The following is a 23269-nucleotide window of genomic DNA, read 5'->3' on the forward strand; positions in this document are numbered from 1 at the left end:
AAGGTCTGCCCAGTTTTTCCTGCCATGACTTGATGTATGACTTTATTTAGTAAGTGGGAGGCTGCCCGTAACTGCCCTGATGCCAGGGGGTGCCAAACACGGCTCTGTACCTCCCCTACACCATGGTGCATGCCTCACAGATGGCATCCAGAATTGTAATAGCTCTGGCTAGAGACTGGGTCCAATTCTGCACCTTGTTGGGCCTCTAACATTCTACCCTTTTGGGCCTTAAGCATACTTGCCTCCTCTCACAGGGCCTCTTCCATTTCGCCCCCTCTCACAGGGCTTCTTTTGTACTGCCCCTCACCGGGCCTCACACATCCCACCCTATTCTGTGCAGCCCTTCAGGTCCCCCTTGGGCACCACTCTACACAACCGTTCAGGCTTTTTCTTTCATGCACTCTAGCCACTACACACACTGCCCTGCTTTGCATGGCCACTGGCCTTCTGCCCCACACTGGGTTGAACTCAGCCATGAGCCCCTCTCTGGGTCACTCTCTGCCCCTCCCTGAGGCTTCTTTCTCTGCCCCCTCACTGGGGCCACTGGGGTTTCACTCATTTGGCTTGTCCTGAGCCCTCCTCTCTGCAGGCTATAGGCCCTCAGCCCATGGGGCTCAGGTATCCAGAGACATGCCTGCTCCCCTCCCCCTCTAAATGACCTACCAGATGGTGGGGACTGGGGTTAAGGTGCCCCTACCTGCCTTTCACCGAGGAGGTAATGGGGCATTTCTGGGGGACAGTCCTACCACAGATAGTCCCACCAGGCCACCCGTCCCCAGCAGGGTACAGTTTCCAGTCATGCCCAGGACCAGGAGCCTCCTACCATCTCCATAGCTCCTGCCTTTACCTCTGAGGTGTTCCTGAGCAGCTGCTCAGCCAGGTGTTGTCTTTATGGCTGCCTGCAGCAGACTGCTGGCTCAGACCTGAGGGCCTGAGCTAAAATGGAGTCTGCTCAGCTGTCTCCTCCAATAACAGAGCCCTCACAGGTTCATGTGACTGCCTCATCAGGGCTGGTCTGCACCTGCTGGCTGCCCTGCTGCTACTCAAAGCCCTTAAAGTGTTAGACACCAAAGGTGCTCTGCCACACCATTAATAAAAGGTTTTGTTTTTTTATCATTCAGTGGCTGTTGTTGTCTCATGAACCTTACAGATCATTACACTACACCCTTTTTTCAACCTTCAGCTGCTTTTGAGCTGAAACAAGTTATGACAAATTCTCAGTTAAACGATTATGGACTAATAATGTCCACTAGTTTCATCCTGATCACTATCGTATTCCTTTTCTCTTAAAAGAATGCTTTAAATTCATTTTAAAGAATATAGCTTTAAAGAGGTGAGAATTGTCACGTATCACCTAAGCTGAAGTGCTTACTTGATTAAGTTGCAAAGGTGTTGGTTAATGCACAGATTATTCTTTTAAATATAATTCTTAAATGATTAGATTATAGTTGCAGAATCTGTCTTTCAGGGAAAGAAAAGGCAAAGAAAGCCAACTTGTAAGACTTTTTTAGATAAATGGAATAGATTAGTGCAGGTTAGAGTAGTCAGGGTGTTACATCATTTGAAATGGTCCTCAAGGATTCATTCACCAGCTAATCGCAAAGTAACCATAAATCTTATCCTGCCATAACATGTCCCGAAAATACCATATGCATAAAGGGTCGTAAGAAGGATAGAACAATGACCAGTTCTCAACCTGAAGAACATCCTAGTGGTTAGGAGACTGAACAAGTTCATTCCTGTAGAAGTAATGGATAGTAACAGGTGGAACAAGTGAAAAAAATCATAGTTTTTCCTTAACTATTCCTTCCCATGTCCTTTCTTGTTTCTAAACCTGAGCACTGCTAACTTTTGCCTGAAGTTTCTTGGGGGATATTTTCTTTCCAAAATTTCAAATTCTTTTCTTATTCTGTGAAACCTTATTAGTGGAAGAGTGATACAATGTTTCAAGGGCAATGACATCCTTAAAAATGAGCACATAAAAAGTGTTTGTTATCAGTCAGATAAATGAAAAATATAATCCAGGATTATTTTAACATGAATACCATTTATATGGTTATGCATTATAAAGGAAAGCTTGTCATCTCTAGCCATCTTTTGTTTAACATAACCTTAAAGTTGCATAATTATTTTCTTGTAGCCTTTAACTCATTTATATTAATCATATAAAATTTGAAAGCATTGTGAAGTAGTTTATTAGAAGAGCTTGTCTCATTTATACACAGAGGTATTAAATTAGACGTCAGTATTTTTAAATACGTATGGCTGCTTAGCTACGTTTCTTTTTTCAAATATCTGCCTCTTGGACATTGAATAAGGAACTTTTATTTATATTATTTTATTTGAATATTAAGTGCTGAAACATTTTAACATCATCCCTTTGTTAATATGAGTTGCCAATATTAAAAAATACCAAAGTATCATCAAATGTCATGAGATATATTTGTTTATAAAAAACATCAAGTGTAAAAGCTTAATTAAAATATTAAGAGCATAAGCATATTCTTAACACACTTTCTTTTTAAAAAAGATTTATTATGTAATTAGGATCAGTTAGTTTAAAATGGTGCGGGGGCAAACTTTTGGCAAGCATGCTACAAATTAACTATGTATTCTCCCTCTGATTCCCTTTCCTTGCCCTGCTTCTCTGCTTTCTGCTCCCTGCCCTGTGCTCCCTGCCTGATATACTGCTCTGCGTTTGGGCCCTGTCCTATCTGCCACCGAGTGCTTGCCCTGTCCCCAATTTGCTAGGCGCCACACACAGAGTTTTCCTGGCACCTTAGGTTGGCCAACCCTTGTCTAAATTATAGCAATTTGTTATTGTTATTGTTATTTTTGCTTTATGTGAGCGTGTTAGAAAATCTCTTCAAGTTCTTCCTGTACTTGCCTGCCATGACTTGGATTTAATAAGAAAAGGAAGAAGATCAGTGAGTTGATAAGGTTCTTGATCAATAAATAGTACCCAGATGTTACGTGCTCAAATTATAGGTTTATTTTTTCAAAGTAGCAGATACAATGACAATAGCCTTGCCAATTCCTTCATTGGCAAAGGCAGCAGGTTTGAAGGTGAGGAAAACCCCTCATTGTAGCCTTCAAAGATACGTTGTTTAAACTAATCTTAACTGCTAATTGCCTTATTAGTGGAACACAGCCTCCGTGTCTTTTACTCTTTGTCCGCGGCTTGTGCCAGGAGCGGTTCCTTGCAGCTCCTGCACAGTTCCTTTTTTTTGTTATCTTCTAAATAGTCATCATCCCAGTGGGGTCAGGGACTTATCTGTGTCTTGGTTCCCCCCCGTGTTGTCCCAGAGACACCATCTTTTACTTGGCTCTCAGCCAAGCGAGCTTTCGCCACCTCATTGTCCCTCCGGACTCACCACAGCAGCTTGATCCTTTGTAGCAGTGTCTGTCCAAGTCTGACCTGCTGAGTCTTCAGGAAATCCAGAGCTCCCAGTGTCCTACCAAGTCACAGTTTAGACTTTTTCATCTCATTCAACTCTCTAGGGTCTCAATTAACCCCGTGTTCATCTGGTGCCTGAAGGCAATCAGTGAATGTCCTGCTGCTGGTTTTATTTCCAGTTTTTGTGGGCTAATCATCTCACCTCTTTCTAGGTATGAAATCCTCTCCACCTGGAAGGGTGCATTCAGAGGTAACTCCTACCGGAGCTAACCCAAGTAACAGGGCTCCTGCTTGAGTCCCTGTTACACTTTATGAACAAGAAATTTCAGATTACGTTTTGTTTGCTTATAAAAGCAGCACCCTTGCCTAGGTTTTAACCTATTACACTTAAAAGCCAAATTTATTTATTGATGTTTTGTCTTTTCAGCAAAAATGCACCATGCAAAGGAACAATATTATTTTCATATCAGAAGGTTTATAAGAGTCATTGCATATAATGAATTTATGAAAAAAGCAGTGCAAATTATTCCTTCTATTCAAATTGCCATGGCACAGATGAAATATGTATAGGAATACACATTTATGAGTCTTTTGCAAGGATGGTAATTTAATTAATCTGAAAATATCTGGTGTATAAAAATGCTTATGGCAGTTTTATTAGTTTTGCTTTCCATACGTTGGGAAGACTCAGAATTTGACATTAGGGAAGAAGTTGCTTTCTAGACTAACTAAATGTTTAAGATAAACATGGCCTTTTCTGAACCAGAGATGATGCACCCCTTTGAGGGGATCTCATGTGAAAGATTCTGTCTTCCTTTTGGTTATAGGTCAAATGCTTTTCAGTATTATACAAATTAAAGACTTTGAAGAAAGGAAATAATTTTATGATTAAGGTACTAAACTGAAATCGTGCCTCCCGAGTTCATCAGTTCTTCCAAAGGCTTCTTGTTTGGCTTTGGATAGATATTCTGTGTACCTTTTTTAGCTATAAAAACAGGAGGAGAAATCCATTTTATCAAGGCCTCTGGTATTACAATAAGAGATGTAATGGGAGAAGATTTTTAAAACTCAAGTGCATATCTTCTCTTGATTTTTTCCAGTGGGTGATGAGTAGGAAACTTGTTTTCACCCCTTTGAAAATGTCCTCTGACAGCATAATCTAGTTAAGGTAGGCTTTCATGAAATTGCAACAGCATACAAGTGCAATTGAACAATTGAACAGATACAAAGGAGCAAACATTTTCTTGAACTGTGGAAAATGTTATACTCTTCCGGAAGCTGGCTCTCAGCAGGCTTACATGTGATAATAAAATACTGCTGGCAGCTGGCAGACTGTTCATGCTGGGACACAGCCCAGCTTACTAACCCTGGAAAAGAACCTCAGTGTAGACAAGATCTAAATGTTGATGTTTTTGAGAGAAAGTCGGATGTGGTAGCTATGTGGAAAAAGGGCCGGATCAGGATTCCAGAGGTAAGGTAGCCTTGCCAATGTTTGCTTAGTTGTCGCTTATGAGAATGCTTTATTTTTTTCTCTCCCTTTTCCCCACTCAGCTTGCCTTCCTGCTCTTCCTTGTTAACTTTCTCCTGCTACCATGTCCCACCCTCTTATTTGAGAAAGTGGTAGAGAGTAGGTGTCACGTATCAAAGGCTTATAAGAGAGTAGAAGCAGTTCCATATTATAAAGTGCTACATGGGCAGAAAGTTTGAAGCGGTGTCCCTATTCAGTCAGACCATTTAGGGAAGTAACCAAGAAAAGGTGGCCAGCTGAAAAGTTTTGTATCTGGCAGAGAAAAAAAATCAGAGGCTGAGTTCATCTGTCTTTCCACACCAGTGCATCTTGGTGGCAACTTTGAATCATCTACATAGTTCTAAGATTTAATGTTGATTTAACATAAAGTCCTGTTCTTCTTGCTGTTACCTGGTACAGTGGTACCCAATCTTTTTAGCCCATGGGCTGGATGAGCTGTGCCAGGCCTGTCCACAGGCCGGATTCAGTCTGTGGACCCAATCTGGCATGTGGTGCTGGCACAGCCAGAGCCAGATGCAGTTGTATAGAAACAGCCTGGCTGGGGCCCAGTCCTTTGTGGCTGCATCAGAGCCCCAGCTGACTCATTCCCATGCAGCTACATCAGGCCCTGGCTGCACAGGAATGGGCCCCAATCACTCTGTGTGGGGCTGGCCCAGTTGAAGCCGTTTCACTCATGTGGGGCTTGGAAAGTTGGCAGTGGAGGAGTGTTGGCAGGGTTAATTGGTATCCACCCTCACAGGTGGGGAGACCCATGGGCTAGATTACATGGCTCTGGGGGCTACACCTGGCCCACGGGCAGGAGTTTGAGCACCCTTGCCCTATCATAAATCTAGTATCATTATCCCTATCTTTTATCTTTTATTAGTATTTTGGTAACTCGATGAAAGTGGAACTGATATTTAGTATTTTGTTTACCTGAAGACACCTCTATGCTTTAGCTTTTTAAATAAAATTTACATTCTTAGGTCACAGTTTTTATTACTATAAACTATCTGTATCTGATATACAATAGCACACTCTAGTGTAAATGTTTATTAGTCATTATGGTTTATTCCCCTCACACTTGCATCAGTTTTATGCCGATTTAACTCCACTGCATTACACTGGGACAGGTGATAGAAAAATTACCATATTTATTTAAATACAATATGACTTCAAATATAAGATGACCCTCCCAATAATTAGATTCTATATATGGAAAATTTATAAATTTGTTATAATTTTCAAGGTATAGAATATAATTACTGGAGATTTGCTTTGAATTTGTTCCTCTTCCCACTGCCACAGCAGGGAAAATAAATCTGGGAGAGTCAGATGGCCCCTTTGCCATCTGCCCCTCTCCCCCCCCCCAATTCTTCCCTCTGAAGCCCTTTCCCCTTCCTCTCCCCCCTCACTGTCATACCCAACTCTTCCTGAGCACATGGAGGTGAAGGACAAATACTGACTTAGTACTATGGGTACTCATAGACTTAATTAATCCAGAATTGATACATTTTACCTTTTTGAAACTGCTGCAAGTTTTAGCACAGGTAATCCAGAAACACACTTTTAAGGAGCACTTTGGTTCTTACTTATGTATAGTACAAACTATGCATGGTATTAGTCCAAAACCAAAAGGCTCATTACCTACCATATAGCTCATTGGGCTGGGCCCCAGCAGAGTCAACAGCATTACAAGCCATGATAACCCCACAGCTCAGCATTGCTCAGTATGTGTGTACTCCAGATATCCCCTACAAAGGATTAATTTGCTCATTAGTCTTCCACTCATAACTGGAACCAAGTGTCCTTGTTATGGATCCTGGAATCCTCCAGAAATGTATATGTAGATGAGGCACAGGGTCGCCTGGTCTGGATCTACTTCATAGATGATGGGGCTACACTAATCACATGCAATAGACTGAGAGAGGGGACAACAGAGGGATTCTGAGTGAACTCCTTGGGACCCTATTTGGTGATGTTTGTTAAGCATTTAAGGCTAGTGAAGAAAGAAGAATGATTGGAAATTGGAAAGAAAGGTAGAGCTCAACTGTGGGAATGAAGAGGAAGTGGAAATGTATTCCGTGTATTGACTTACCATGACTTGAAAAAGAGTTGGTGCTGAGGGGGGCTACATGCAGTGGGCTCTGCTATGTATCTTATTCAGATGGGTGCAGTAACCTTGCCTTGTGGTAGGTTCCCATCAGCATTAAAAGCCTGATCAATGTCTTAAAGGCAGAGCAAGAGATTGGTAGACTGTGGGGGTGTAAAGACTGGTGGACAGAGACTTGAAGCTCAAAACAATGGCTGTGGTGACAAGTAAGTATGAGGTGGAAAAAGAGTTGAAGAGCAGAAATGAAGTTCTGGGGTCAGATGGGTTGTGGATGAAGGTGGAGAAGAGGGAGAAAGAAGATGATAGCAGGAGCAATGATGAGAGTGATGATGCCAGAAGGAAGACAGGAGCAGATGAGAGTGAGAGACAAAGCCAGAGCAGCTGGGGAAGGTACATTGGGCGAGAAGCAGAGGATGGGGGGAGCACGACAGCAGGCTGACCCACCAGGAGTGACACGTTGGGAAAACATAGAAGAGGCACTGAGAGAAACTAAAGAGGAGCGGAAGCTTCAGATAAAGGCAACTGTAATTGGTGATGGGAGGCAGACAGGATCAGTGATGAACCTCTATGATTTCCTGGAAAAGGTACTGCTTGAAATTTTGGAGGTGCAGGTGGAGCATTTCACAAGTCTGATTGCTTTATAAAACTGAAAGAGTTGGGAATTGACTTACTGGGATGGAGAAGGGTATTAGAACTTTTGGAAAGAACTATGCAAAGAAATGTAGGAGGGAGGAATTAGGAGGCATAAAGTTCATAGGGGAAAACTCAAGAGAAAGAGTGATTATAGTTCAAATGTACATGGATTTACTAGAGGCAGAAGACATGAAAAGATGGATGGGAAAAAACATCCAACAGATAATGTCGGTAGAGAAAGTAAGGGAGAAATATAGTATCTGGATGGGATCTTGGAGGGCACAAGTAGGGTTACAAGCAGACAAATGGAGCCTAGGTGAAGTGCTGCACCTCCTATCTGTGATCTAGATTGGAGGCACACCAGGGTTTTATAATGTTCCACAGGCAAACAAAATGGTGCAGCAAATGTGGAAAGGTGGGGCACCTGTCCGCACATTGTCCCCATGGTGTGTTTAGAGCAGCAGAGTGCCAGAAGTCCGTAAAATGCACCATTTGTAAGGGTGAGGGACACTTGTATCATAGATGCCCCAAAGCTGTTGCCAAGTATATTCAGACCCCGTGAGGAACAGGAAAAATTGGGGGAAGAGTGGAGGACCTGGATTAGCCTAGAGTAGAGACCAGAAGGTGGCAAGCAGCAGGGAAGTAGTAACATGGAAGCCTTCTCAAATGTGAAAGCAATTTGGGAGCTTGCAATGGCTACATGAATCTGAGTAAGGGAGGAGGGAGGAGTCAACCATTCTAAGCAGTAGCACAGACCAGCCTTAAAGGGACAGGTGCATTCAGCTCAAAAAAGGCATGGATGAAAACCTTAAAGGGACAAGCGCTCTTTGTTACCAAATTTGCCCATTACTTTGGGGTGTGCTCATTTATTAGGGATAGTTTCTAGGGTCTTAGTGATTCTGTCAATGTGCTGCTTGTGTTACTATACGGAGCTGTATTTCTCCCTTCTGCAAGCCCTCACCCCCAGTGGAGCTATCTTGCAGGACTCAATCTCAATGGGACTGGGTTCCTCCAGTCACCAAATCAGTCATACACACAAACACACACAAATTAACGTGACACGCCTGATCTGGCCAGGCTGATCAGCATGGACAGGCTGACACCCTCATATGCCAAGAATCAGTTCATAAGAGCAACAATAAAATGCAGTCAGACACAAGCACACAGGTAAACAGAATCCCTCTGAATCCGGCTGGGTGTCCAGCTGACACCCTCATGGGCCAGCATTCAGTTCATAAGGGCACGTCTGAGTCAAACTGGGTCAATCAGCCTGTACAAGCTGATCCCCTTATGTGTTTCAAACTCAGCACGTCCCAATCTTTGGCCTCTTGATGAGCAGACCCCACAATAATTTAGGCTTCACAGGGATCTTTAGCATAGGTAAAAGAAGCGTTGCTGCAGAGCACAGGAGGAAAAAGAAGCAGAGAAGGAAAAATATACCCAATTACTACCAGTTTGCCTATAAAAGTTATTTATTGCTAAGCATATGAAATATATAACAGTACTAGTAGTAATAGACATGCAAAAGAAAAACAAACACAAACAATGACAATACTACCCTGGTTTCACTAAGTATTTGGGGAAACTTAGCTCAAGCTTAACTGATACAGTTCAGGTTCAGAAGTTTATGCCTAGAAAGAAGAGAGAACGCTGGGAATCTCACCAAGTCCACGGTACCCAGGCTGCAAAGCTGACAGGCACAGTCCGTAGCACAATCCTTGAAGAGAGAGACGATCTGTTCTTCCAGCGTCCCAAGAACGACAGGGGATGGTGTCAGCATAGGAGTTTTCTTCTTCTTCTTTCTTTCTCCCTCTTTCCTCCTGCTTCTTCTTTTTCTTTCTCTTTCTTCTTTTTTTTTTTAAGCACACACACTTACAGATTTTTATACCCTCAGTTCAGCTGCTTCGAAGCACCCTCAGTAGTGTAAATCATTGTCTTTCCTATTGACAAGGGGTTATCTGGTTTGGACCATCTCAGGAAACTGATTGATAATCAGGAAACACTTAAGATTAAGGAGTAACCCAAATACTTGGGAGCCAGCTTGAGATTCCTATGGATGGCAGATATACTGATGGGATATCTCATGGTTTCTTCAGGAACAATAGATAGCTTGCAGCATCAGGATTTGGGATTTTTACTTGTTGTGCACAAGCCTCAGCTTAGCATGACTTTTCCAGATCTTACTATAGTCTTTTAACAGACTTAAAGCAATTATTGGGGTGCTCATAACGTTTTGTGGAGACGACTCCCACCAGTTGTCTCGGGAAAGATACGACAACACCTGGGATTAGGCCTCCAGCAGGCTGGATGCTGTGATGAACCCTTAACCATTATTCAAATGTTGCCCATACCCCCTCTGACTCGGTCTCTTGCCTCAGCATTCCCTAACCCGGCAACCGAGTTTTAGTCAATCAAGTTTAAATAGGCCTCCCATAGTGGGACCGGGGAATGTACGGCCCGAGATGCCTATTAAACTTAGAGCTGTGTGTGTGTGTCTGGGGGGAGAAAAGTCCTTAGCAAATCCAGATTAGAACTGGTCTGATAAATGCTGAGCTGGGTGTGTGTGAACATGGGTTAATTAACATTGGAAGCACAGATTCCCCATCATGCAGCGCTCTCCTGCTTCTCTGGTCCCAGAATTCACTGCAGTCTCTGCTTCAGGCTTTCTGTTTTCCATCTCTCATGTAAATGAATGGTCATCTGGTTCCATCTCAGATGCAGATGAGACCGAGGGCAGTTGTTCACTCTTATCACCCTTATCTGGAGAGTTTTAGGTGCGTCTCTCACTGCATCTTAATCAGTTTCGTTTAGGTAGAGGAGGGGGGGGGGGAGTCCTTTGTGAGTCAGACAGACTGCATCCTGTGCCAGGGTTGCCCAAGAATACAGAGCTGAGGCGTAGCATCTTATTTTAAAACAAGCATAAATGACATTAACAATAGTTTTGCTTAACATCAGGATTATCTTAACAAGGCAAAGATGGGAACAGATTGAACTAGTGTTAAACCAATAAGGTTCATAATCTGCCTACAAGGATGTGGTATATCAGGGGAGAGGAATTATAAACGCTTTGCGAAAAGGTGTTGATGGGAACCATCTTGGTGGTCAGGGACAAATGAGAACAAGGCAGCAGGGGTAGCAATATTATTCAAGAACCCAAAGCTGAGAGTAAAGCAGGTAGAAGATGTAATTAGTGGCAGATTGAAAGGAATACTATCAGTCAGAGGACCATAATTAGCAATTTTCAATGTATATGCACCACCAAAGAGAAAGGGAAGGAATGCATTCCTTAGAAAGGTAGTGGTTTACATGTTTGGAGGGAGACTACTCTTAATAGCAGAAGATTTCAATTGTATAATTCAAGTGGGTGACAAAATAGTGGAAGGAGGAAACAGAGCTTTGGCTAGCTCATCCAGGCTGTTAACAAATATAGTAAAAGAAAAGTCTCTAAGGGATGTGTGGGCAGGGGAGAAAATTTTCATCAGAGCAGACCTCAGTGGAAAGTAACAATCAAGAACTGACTTTGTGTTTGTATCAAAACAAATAGGGATAAGGAAGAAAGAAACCATACATGTGGCTTTTAGTGATCAATGGATGCTGAAGGTAGAAATGAGTCTTTGTAAGAGTCCCATGAGAGGAAAGGGACTGTGGAAGTTAAATATGTGGCTATTACAAGGTGAAGGGATATGTCAGACATACACAAGACCGTATGAAGGGTGGCAAACACTGAAGAAATATTTTAAGAGTACCAGAGAATGGTGCATGATGGTGAAGAATAGGAAAGGAGAATTCCTCAGAAAAGAAGGTTGAAAATATGCTGAAAAAGGAACAAAAGAGGTAAGAGAGCTGCAAATAAAGATGCAGGATCTGCTAAAGGAAGCCACAGAAGGAAGACAAGTATGAGGACAGCACAAAGCAAGAGTTTGAAACCTGTTTTAAAAGAAAGATGAGACAGAAAATATTCTTAGCACAAGTGCACTGGGTGGAAGAAAACAAAATGTGGTCCAAGGTACTTTTCAACCAGAGTAAAGGTGGAAAAAGGAGAGCTTAAAGTAGTGCAAGGAGAAGATGGTGCCCAGGTGGAGAAGCAGGAGGACGTGTTGGTGACAACAAGAAGATATTACAAAGAGCTATACCAGGAGGAGGAAACAAGATGATGATGAAGGATTTCTTGGAAGAGATTGAAGAGAAAACAGAGGAGGCAGAGGCAAAGAAGATGAAATAAAAGATAAGCTTAAGGAAGTGGAAGAGCTTAAAAGCTTTCAAAGAGGGAAATCATCGGGAGTAGATAGACTGCCTATGGAATTTTACTAGATGTTTTGAGCATGGGTAGGGAGCGATATAGTTGAGATGTTTGAGGAAGTAGTGAAAACAGGAGAGGCTTGGAAAGATTTTACAAGAAGCTTGTGATCTTACTCTTCAAGAAAGGGAAGAAGGAACCCCTGAAAAACTGGAGACTGATTACTAGGGCTGTGCGAAGCTTCAGTCGCTGATTCGATTTGGCGAAGATTCGGCTTGATTCGGCAGCTGAATCTCCGAATCCAAATTGAATCAGGAGACCCTGTAATCTCTCCTAATTGAATTGGAACGCTCTGAATTGATTTGGAGAGATTCGATGATTGAGACATAGACACAGCTTTAAATGTTTTTTTTTGCATACCTCAGGGTACCAGGCGGCTTGTGAATGCTGAAATGGTGGGCAGATGGAAGGTCCCACAGGAGTGAGGGGGATGTCCCCAGGGTGGTGGACCCAGAAGTGGTTCAGAAGTACTTCCAGTCCACTTCTAGGTCCACCATGCAGCACATGGGGGGACCCCCCTTCCATCCCCTGACTTGGCGACTGGTTCCTCCTGGCTCTCGCCAATCGCTGAGCAGAGGGGGGCGGGGGAAGTACTTCTGGTCCACTTCTGTAATTCCGGTCCAATTCCGGGTCCACCACCGAGCATGTGGGCCCCCCCTCCTGCATTTCTGTGGGATGTTCCATCTGCCCCACCATCTCAGTGTTAATGAGCCATGCCTGGTACCTTGAGGTGTATAGAAAAAATATTTAAAGCTGTGTCTATGGCTGAGTTGCTGATTCTCCAAATCAGCATTGAATCTTCAGATTCGGATTCAGGTGAATTGAATCGGGACAACAATCTGAATCAATGAATCAATCACTGTCCCCTGATTCGGGCTGAATCTGAATTGAATACAACCCATTTCACACACCCCTACTGATTACACTCCTTAATATACATTGGAAGTTAATGGCCTAGATGCTGGTTTTGAGGATGAGGAAGAGCCTCAAGAAGATAATACATGAGGACCAGGTATGTGCAGAACCAGGTAGAAGGATCTCTGAAGTAATCAGAGTGATCAGAGTTACACTGTCCGACATCCAAGAGAGGAAACAAACACAGTTATAGCAGACCTATATTTTAAAAAACTATATGACAGAGTGGATCATGATTACAATATTTGAGGTGCTAGGAAAAATAGGATTCCCAGATAAATGTTTATGTTGGATAAGGTTATTGTATTGAGAAGCGGAGAGTCAGATCCAAATGAATGGGCACCTAGGTGGGGCCTTCAAAATCAATACAGGGGTGAGACACGAGTGCACCCTGTCAATACTACTATTAGTGCGTGGCATGGAACTGTTAGTACACAGAATAAGAAAAGAAAACGTCATAAGCAGAGTAAAGATAGTGGGAGGGAGAGAGGTAAAATATGTACTATACACAGATTATATAAATGTAGTAGTTAGAGATAGATTTTCAATAGAAAGGGCGCTAATACTGTTGGCTCTGGATTTAGGACCCAGATGCCTTGTTCCTGGGGGGTGGGGGGTGGCACCCAACCCTCAGACCAACCACAAGTTTTCCATTCGATAATAGGCAAATGTGATAACAGTGATAACAGAAAAGAAACAGTACAAACCATCAAGCAGTTCTATATATCTACCAACCCTAAGGCTGTTGTCAGAGTCAAGGACCAGCTGGCTGGGACTCAAGCTTCATTCTGAAGGCTCTTTCTTAGGTGTCAGATTTGAACATGTCAGCAGCCTGGAGATGGGATGCTGAGGTCCCCCTCCCCACCTCCCCAGTGGAAAAGTGGCAGTGTTTAAGGCTGTGCTACTGTTGATTATGTTATTCTATATACAGGAATTGTATTCCCATCACATGGCAGCAGATAGCAAAAAAACAGAAGGAAATATGTATGTTCTCCTGGGATGCCAAAAAAGCAAACGGAGCTGAACTGTACAAAGCAAGAGAGATGGGAACATGGGGGCTGATGGATTTGCGATTGTTTATCTATGCAAAATATATAAGCATGATATGTAAGGTGGTAACAGAGGTAGAAGGGAAAGCAGCACATATCACCTGATTTCACGTAGCTGCAATTTTGACAAAATGGGATGTATATCAGATCTCTTTGAAGAGTCAATGGGCATGGCAACTGCTGATTCATTATCAGGATGGAAAGATTCATACAGAGGTATTTAATAGGGGAGGTAGGGCTGGAAGTCCAGAACAATTGTAAGAAATTGATGAAAGTGGTAAGGGAGAGAAACAGGATCATGTCGGTGGGAAACTTCACAGAAGCACAAGTGAAGAAGTGGTGGGGAGTGGTGGCAGGTAAACAACTAATATGTGAACATGTTGACCTAGCATTCATGGTTATAAGAAATACCTTGCTGGTGTGAGAAGTGCAACACAGATGTGGCTTGATTAGCTCATCAAGGTGCTCAAGGGAGAGGTGGAGGAAAGAAGAAAAAGCGGGACGTGTTTTTGGAGTGTACATATGCAAAGGGTCCGCTGCCGAGTGTCACCAGAATAAACCTGTTATTAGCACAGGAGCTGGTGCTATATGGACTCATACCAAAGGGACCAGAGGAAACATTATTAAGGACTTTATTCACATCTGTTAAATCTAGTTTATGGAAAGTAAGAAACCCCTGGGTGTTTAAGAGGTTGGCTTTCACTGAGAGTAGGGCTGCATGAATTCAAATATTTCATTGACTGGGACAAGGAAGAGATCGAGAGGAAGAGGCAGAGAAGTGGTGGAGGAAAAATGACTGGACACACTTGTTTCAGTAAGGATGCATATAGCAGTGACAATTTTTGCCTGATCTGGCCAGAAAGAGGTCTATAGCCATGACCAAACACAAATGCATGGCTGCAGACCATTTAAAAATGGCAGATCAGAACAAAATCTGAACTCTCATTGAATGATGGGTCAGATGAAGACATTTCAAAATGGAGCATCTTCTGTAACTTGTCTGCATTGCCTCCTAGCCTGTTGCTGTTTTCAGAATGGGAGTGGGGAAAGGGAGCGGAGGGAGTTCAGTCTGCAGTTTTTTCAGCTGCCACCGGAGGGTGGGTAAGGGTGTATTAGAGCCCCCTGAGGTGCGGGGGGTTGGGCTCCAATTCACCCAGCCCACCCTCTAGCTTTGGCTGGGGAACCTCTGGAATGAGCTCCCTCTCCTCTCTTTCCCTCCTCCCATTATGAAGACAGGGACAGGCTGGGAGAGAGGAGAGTCTGTTGCTAGGGGAAACCAGTTGCAGCCAGCAGCTAGATTCCCCTCACCTCTGGAACCAACAGTGAACTTCTGTTTGGTCTGGGGGATCATTATCACTCAGAACACTTCCTGCAAAGCGTTTTCAATTACATCAGGGAGCTGCACTTATCTGTACCCAAAAGCAACAGAGATGACTGGGAGGGGTGCAAAGATTCAGGTGGTTACCGAGGAAACAATTTTTCATGGGGCTCTGTATGAAGAAAAGGATTTCTGTAAGGGTTTATTTTTGTGTAAAGTTGATTTATGTCATTTAATATATGGAGTTGCATGTTTTTGATGTGTAGTTGTTTCCATGATATGAAGCCTTGGTAAAACAAAGATGCTCAATATTTCTAAATGTAGGGTGTTTTTAATAACATTTGTAAAAAAAACCCTGAAAAAACAAAAAACAAAGTTCCCATTAATATCCTTGCCCCAATATAGGCTGCATTTTTTTATAGTCATGCTACTATGTATTGGTTGCATTTTATCAACTTCATAGTTCATTTCCATTATTGAGTACATGCTGCTTTTGGCAGCAGTTTAATGATAGACATTATATTTCATGATGTTTCCTTGTGTATGAATGTAAGAGGAGGAGCTTTTTCCCTCATGCTATTTAGGGAAAAAACCTTGTCTTATATTTGAGTAAATACAGTAGTTCTATATATCTTGAGTTAAGACCTTAAAGTACCAACATGTTTAAACATAATGAATATATTATTATGTTGACTGATGCAGACTTTAGTATATGGTTATTGCACTTATAAAAAGCTTATTCTAACTCCTTGAGGAAAAAATAGTTATTTTTGTGGGGTGTGGAGAAAATTTCACTATACTGAATTCAACTGCTGAGGCAAAAGCTGACAATGATGTACATTTGGGCAAAATAGTTACTTGGGTTTGAGTCCAAGTGAGATGAAAGAATAATATGAACATTAATTAATTCAGATGTGTTCAGGTGTGCTTTTGAAGCAGTTGTGTAGTAGAGAAGGATGAGAAAGTATCTCTTTCTAAAGCAACTCTTTCCGGTTTGCATTTAACTCTGGAATAGCATAGCCTTGTAAGAATGTCAGCACTAGCTCAGGCATCCAGCTTTATACCATTCTATAAGGCTGCACCGGTCTCTTCCCAGCCATTACCAAATCATGTCAAGCATGTTGATTTGGTTTAATATTTTATTTGTGTGGTTTTAGTGTGTGTTCAGTGCCTTTTAATTCATTCTTTATGATTGGCAGGCAAAGTTCTTTGGATAAATGTGATATCTTTTATTAGACCAACCGAGTAGTTGGAACAAAGTTATTTGCAAGTTTTGGGCACAAGTACGCTTCTTCAGGCATAGGGATACTCTGCTGCTGTTCTGAGATCTCCAAGGAATGGAAGAAGCTAAAAGTGTAACAGCAGGTCAGTGAGAATGTAAATAGGTGGAAATGAGAAAAACAATGGGTAGAGAAGGGAGGGGGCGGACAAAGGGGGAAAAAATGGTTGAAGGAATGCCAAAGGCAGCAAGACAGACTGCTATAGTTTTGAGTTCTCAAAGGTAGAAAAGAGGCAGTCTATGAAAAAGTAAATAACTGGAAATTAGGAAGACAAAGGGTAGAGAAGGAGGGGAGGGGAGAAAGTGGGGGAAAATGTAAATGGTAAGTTTAGGCAAGTACTTGGTGAACCAGATGTCAGGCAGCTTGCAATATGTCATAAATCCAGCATCTATATTGAGTCCATGATTTTTTGTATCCAGTAGATGTATGAAGTGAAGTTTGTAGGCTTGTCTATGAAAAGTGTTTTGTAAGTTCCCTTTGAGGATTAGAACTGAGAGCTCAGAAAGGGAGTAATTGCCTTGTGAGAAGTGTGTACCCAGAGGTAATTGGATATTTTTGTCTTCGATGGATTTTTGGTGTGCGTTCATTCTGGTACATAGGTGTTGTTTGGATTCTCCTACATATTTTCCATTATGGCAGTTTGTGCACTGGATGAGAGAGAGAACATTTCTGGAGGTGCAGGTGTAAGATCCAGGAATGATGATGGTTCTGTTGTAGGGTGTGGTTATTGTGAGAGTAGTAGAGATGTGTTGGCAGGTTTGGCATTTCTTGTCCTGGCATGGTTTGGATTCATTTGGTGTGGCTTGGGTCTTAGGGAGTTTGCTTCTGGTGATGAGGTTGGCGAGGTTTGGTGCTAGTTTAAAGGCTAGACTGGGTGGTTCTGGAAAGATATCTTTAAGAATTGGTCTTCTTCTAGTATGGGTTGCAGTTGTCTGAGAATTTTCCATATTGGTTGGAGGAAAGGATGGTATGTCATAACTAATGGTGTGCGATTCATGGGGATTTTATTTTTGTACTGCAGCAAATCTTCATGTGATGTCCGGAAGGCTCTTTCAAAAGTACGATCTATCTCTCTTAAGGAATGTCCTTGTTTGGGAAAGCCCTTTTGTGTTTTGTGAGGTGGTGATCATGGGTATTCTCCTTGGTGCAAATTTGGTGGTATCAGAGAGGCTGACTAAATTACGGCTTTCTTGGTGTGTTTAGGGTGATCACTGATTCTGTGAAAATATGTATGTTGGTCTGTGAGTTCCTTGTATATGGTGGCTTGTATTTTACCATTTTGGATATTGATTATGGTGTCCAAAAAGGAAATGCTTGTGTTCTTTTTGGTGATTAGTCTGATGGAGGGGTGATGATTATTGAATTTTTAGTGGAAATCAATCAGACACTGCAGGGTTTGGGTCCAAATGATGAAGATGTCATCTATGTATCTCAGGTATAGCATGGGTTTGATGCTGTAGTTCTTGAGGAATTCTTTATGATTGCTGTTTTATGTAAAAAAATATTAGTTGACTCCTGTGACAGGCTCATGCCCGGCACTGCTCTCCCATTGTCATGGGTGTGCCCTGCGCCCCGGCTATATCGCACCTGACACACTCAGCCGCTATGACTTTATGTTCCCAGATGACCCTGGGAATTTTGATGACTATCTTGATCAGTAATTTTGCCATCCATTATTTCATTTTTCCCCTGCCAGTACTTTTTCCCCTGCCTGTAGATTGTCTATTCTGACATTATATTACTTTTCTGAATATTTTTCCAAGTAACAATTACCATTTCCTCATGAAGGAAGATGGAGAATTCTTGCAGTTTTATCCTGTGGCTGGTCCCAAGAGCAAAAACATTTGGAGAATGTGTCTCTCTTTCACAAGCTCAGTTGCACAGGTTACTTATTCACATATTTAGTAAGAGCATCCTAATGTTTGGATTTGTTTATGTTAGTTTTCCCACTTAAGGGCTGGATTCGTAAATTATTGCTGGACCCAGTTTTATGGTCTGATCATTATTATGCAAAAGGTATGTTGACAGAAAACTCCTTGCTTTCATTGGTATGTCTGGTGGCCTTAATTTGTCATTTGATTACATGACTATTGATCAGTAATTTTGCCATCCATTATTTCATGTTTCCCCTGCCAGTACTTTTACCCCGCCTGTAGATTGTCTATTCTGACATTATATTACTTTTCTGAATATTTTTCCAAGTAACAGTTACCATTTCCAGTTCTCACTCAACTGATGTGACAACTACATGCTTCCAGTCACTGAGTCCCAATGTCCAGTCAAGTTTTTCTCTCCCTTTTCTAGCCAGCCAGGTAAGAGATCCACTACCACCATTTAGATCTCTCCTAATAAAGAAAAGGATGCACAAACACACTTGAAAAGAACAGCATTTGATTTCTTTTGGCATTTAAGTATATGTCAAAACATGTAGGATCTCCTGATTGGCTGCTGGGGATAGCAACCCCCCCACCCCCATATAAGTCCACCTGTAACAGCACACTGCAGGCCAGCACAGTTTCACTTGTAGATCTGCTGTGATAAGCCTTCCTGGATTCTGTGCTCTTGGTTTTTTGACTTCTGACCCTGCTCAGCTCTGCCTTTGGACTCTTACTGTTTGAAAATTCTCCTGGGCTTTAGTAACTTTGTCTCAGACCCCAGAAATCTAATTTGTCCTGTGACGTGAACTCTGCCCCTGGTTGTCCCCTTTGGATTTGGTAATTTAGTCTCTGACTCTAGAACCTTGATGCCTATAACTTGGACTCTGCTCCTGGAATTCCCCCTTGGTTTGGGTACCTTGGATTCTAGTTCTTGTCTCTGGTCTTCCCTTGTGGCCTACCCATTAGGCCGAACTTTACGCCCTGGTCCTTACAGAAGTCATAATAGTTTGAACTGAGAAGTCAATGTTGACCGAAGAGATCTGCAAGCTGGCAAGATTGTGTAGGTTTCATTAAGCACTAACACCCTGATGTAAAGAAAGTTTGATATAGAATTTGGGAGGTGGTCCACATTGTAGCTATGCCTACTGTTGTCCGTTTTCTGTTTGTATTCGTACTCTTTCTTTTTCCCTACTCTCCATATTATACAAATTAAGATTACTAGATATACTGGCTCACAAGCAAACTACTAGTAATTTGCCAGGCATTTTTTTTTTCTTCTGAAAATACTGTAAAATTCATTTTCATAGGACTAGTTGTGCTTGGTCTGAACATTATGATCCCATAATCTTGAGTTACAAGTTCATACTTAACGTTTACTTGTAAGTGCAGATGTGAATGTATGGTTAAGGTACAGCTTGAAAAATTCACTTTGAGGAAAACATTCTGGATGGTGTCCCTTGTGGTCATTTTGCTTTGTTTTGCATATTTAGTTTCATTCCTGTCAATGAGGAAGCATGACATCATAAAGTAATACCCCCAAGATGTTCCCTAATGGTAATTGATGGATAAACAAAGATTGGTTTTCTCCATCTTGTGCTGATTTATATTTGTGTGTGTGTAAGTTTCATGCATTTTAATCTAATTTATTTAGAAAAAATCAGAGAAAAATGGTATTTTGAAGTCAATATATTTGTGCTCATACATATGGAAGAAATGGGTTGAGGGCTATGATCTTTTCTGTAACTAGATGTATACTGCAGAGTTCATTGAATGTATATTCCTCCAATGATTTTGTGTTGGAGTAGTTACAGAAAAGATCTCTGTCTTTGACCCCCTGCTTCCTTATCTATGAACAAAGATAAACTGAAAATTATTTTTTTTCCTGCATTTTTCTATGTTTACCTTTCACACCTAACTTAAATTACAAAAGAGTTGTAACATTTTAGTTATTAAATGGTGTACTGCATTTGTTCTACATATTCAGGATGTTATTCTTTAGTACTGAAAAATTATCTAGTTCACAGGATGCCAAACTCAGATTTATTTTTTTTAGAACTTCTGAGTTTGCCTACAGCATCAATGCATTTATATTGCATGACATGACTTGCCTGATACAACATACATTGCAATCCCTATCTAAACAGCAGCTTGCTCTTTTGCACATGAAATCTTTCTCCTTCAATTCTTCTCTTTCAAGACAGGTTTTGTATTGCCCCTAATAATCTTGCCAACAAATTACCTTTACCAGTATCAAAATACTTCTCATGCAGTTAGGTTAGGAGGTGTGCAGAATAAAATATGACTTACTCAAATATGTTGCACCTCTAGATGGTTTCAATAAATCAAAAAATGGATATGTAGCAATTCTGTTAAATAATGCATTCAGTTTGAATTATTATGTCATTTGGCTACAAGACAACAGTGTGTGTACTGTACTGTTAAATATTAATTTTTATACTAGGGAAATGTTTTGCTGAGGAAGACAGTGCACTGCATTGCCATAGGTTGAACGTAATTATTACTAAAACTATTGCATTAATAATATATCCTGAGCTCTAGGGATTAGATTTTTATAAGTATGTATAATTTCTTGTTGATTTCTTGTTTTCTGCCTGGATTGTAATTGTAGGAGCTTTTAAAGCACCGGTGTCCAGATTTGTTTCGAAATAGTTAAGCACCTGAAGAGGCAAATGAGAGCCTAGGCTGTTTTTTGTTGTTTGTTTTTTCAAATGGAACTAGGTACTAAACCGGATTTATTTTTTATACTATAGAGCTATAGGCACTTCAAAAAAAAAATCTCACAAAGTGCTTGCCTGCATGTTTAGATGCCAACAGGCCTTTCAAAATAAGGGGACTTGAGGTTTAATGTTTTTGTTAATGGTATCTATGGTATGTTGCATGTGGTAACAGGTTCTTTTTTGGGAGATGGGTATGAAAACATTTAGAGCTTTATAAGATAGGATCAAGTCTTTGACTTTCACCTAGAAAGCAGTAGGCAGCCAGTATATATCAAGGAGTACATGTTGTCACACACTCACTGCAGTATCATTTGCTTGACGCATTCACTTCTGCTTTCTCATCACCTTATCAAATAGATTTAAAATATTTGAGCATGTACAGTCATTGTAGTAACTTGATATTCAGAGGGTATCCTGGCAACAAGTCTGACATTTTAGGGAAAAGGGCAGATTTTCTGTTTATGACATACTTCTAGTTGCTATTTAGTCCTGAAAACCAGATGAAGTTCTAACAAGATGTCTGGATTGGAGACTCAAATTACAAGACACTTCATTAAAACTAGAGACAGATGTTACATATAAACTGGTGTAAGTTATCAGAAACTGGTTTTAAACCCGTAACAGAACAGATGTTCAGTTTAAATAAACCAGTTTGAAAATGGCTGAAATCGGTTTGAGATAAACCTGGTTGAATGTAGCATCAGACTTAAATGATATGGGTCTAACCAATTTATGCAATGTCTGTCCCTTGCTGGTTTAAGATAAACCAGACACCCCCGGCATCCCAACATGCTCTCTGGGCTGGGCAGGGCTCTCTGCTTCACAGCAGGGCTCGCCACTCCCCTCTGCTCCCTGACTGCAGTTCCAGAAACTTGCAGGTTGCTCCCCTCTTCCCCCTCACCACTCCCTGCTAAGCAGGAATTCCCCCCCTCCCCTCTGCCCTGCTGAGAGGTGTCTGTGTATTAGCTAGTAGACCACATGCTGGCTCTGGTCTGTGCTGCGACAAAGGCAGAATCAACAGGTAGCTGGTAATGTCACTCGGTTGTTTTCTTAATGGGGTGATAAACACTGAATTAGGGGTGATAAATACTCTTATCAATTCCCTGCTGGGCTAATCAGAGTGTCTTGCTGGGGCCTGGCTACACCCCACCTGCCCCGCTCAGCTCAGTGCTGTAGAAGGGAAGGGAGGACTGCTCTAGTGCCTCCCAGCTTCTAGCCTGAGCCACTGCAGGCATGTACCTGCATTTCTGGGATGTCTTTGCAGTTACAAAGTGATTTAGCCTAGCCAGGTTAGACTAACCTGCAAATATTGAATCAATTCATGTTCAGGTTTATTGAATGTCTGTCCCTAGCCTAAAAGGGATGAATTTAATCAGCAACATTTCCTTTTATGAAGGGGATACAAATGATATAAAATTTCTGTGTAAGCATTTGATTCTTTTTTTGAGTGTAAATTGAAAATTTAATTTTGATTTTCTTGAATAAACACACATTTTCTGAAAAGCAGCAACCAGAACACTGTTTTCTAAAAACTAACAAAATAAATAAGCAAACATACTAAAGAGGAAGATGGAGATATGGAGTTGGAGAGAGGTATGCAATGCTGACCAAAGCCAGATCAGAGTTAGGTTTGATTTTATCATTTTAATTAATGATTGAGGTAAATAGCAATGAATTTCTAAAGTTGTGAATGTTTGTAATTTGGGAGTGAATATGACCAACTCCTACCTAGTGCAGAGAAATACTAAAAGAACTTGGGAATTTAGAAACTTATACAGAAAATGAGATTCACTTAGAGAAAAAGCAAGCTAATATATATCCACAAGAAATATGATCATGTTATACATGTATACTTACTGGGCATGTCTACATGAGATGCTACCTGCACAGTAGCCTAATAATACTGCTCAGTAGCATGTCACACCCCAAGCGGTGTTAATATGCTCCTGTGCAGTATTATTAGGTTACTATGCAGCAGCATCATTAAAAAGGTGGTTGTTGGCACTACTGCACAATAACTCCAGTTACTGCACATTTATGAATGCGCATAGTTACTATGCATTTATTTAGTACTTGTATAATCAAGTACTAAATAAATGTGCAGTAAGTACTGCGCCTTAATGAATGTGTAGATGCACCCACTGG

At 41.4% G+C, this 23269-nt stretch overlaps 1 protein-coding gene across 10 annotated transcripts in view; it reads left to right on the top strand.

Annotated features, from left to right (window-relative positions):
* Nucleotides 1-23269, top strand: part of CCDC91 (coiled-coil domain containing 91) — a 445798-nt gene that overhangs the window by 207205 nt on the left and 215324 nt on the right. The window lies entirely within an intron of this gene.

The sequence above is a fragment of the Alligator mississippiensis genome, chromosome 4, assembly GCF_030867095.1.
Source record: "Alligator mississippiensis isolate rAllMis1 chromosome 4, rAllMis1, whole genome shotgun sequence".
Taxonomy (NCBI): Eukaryota; Metazoa; Chordata; order Crocodylia; family Alligatoridae; genus Alligator; species Alligator mississippiensis.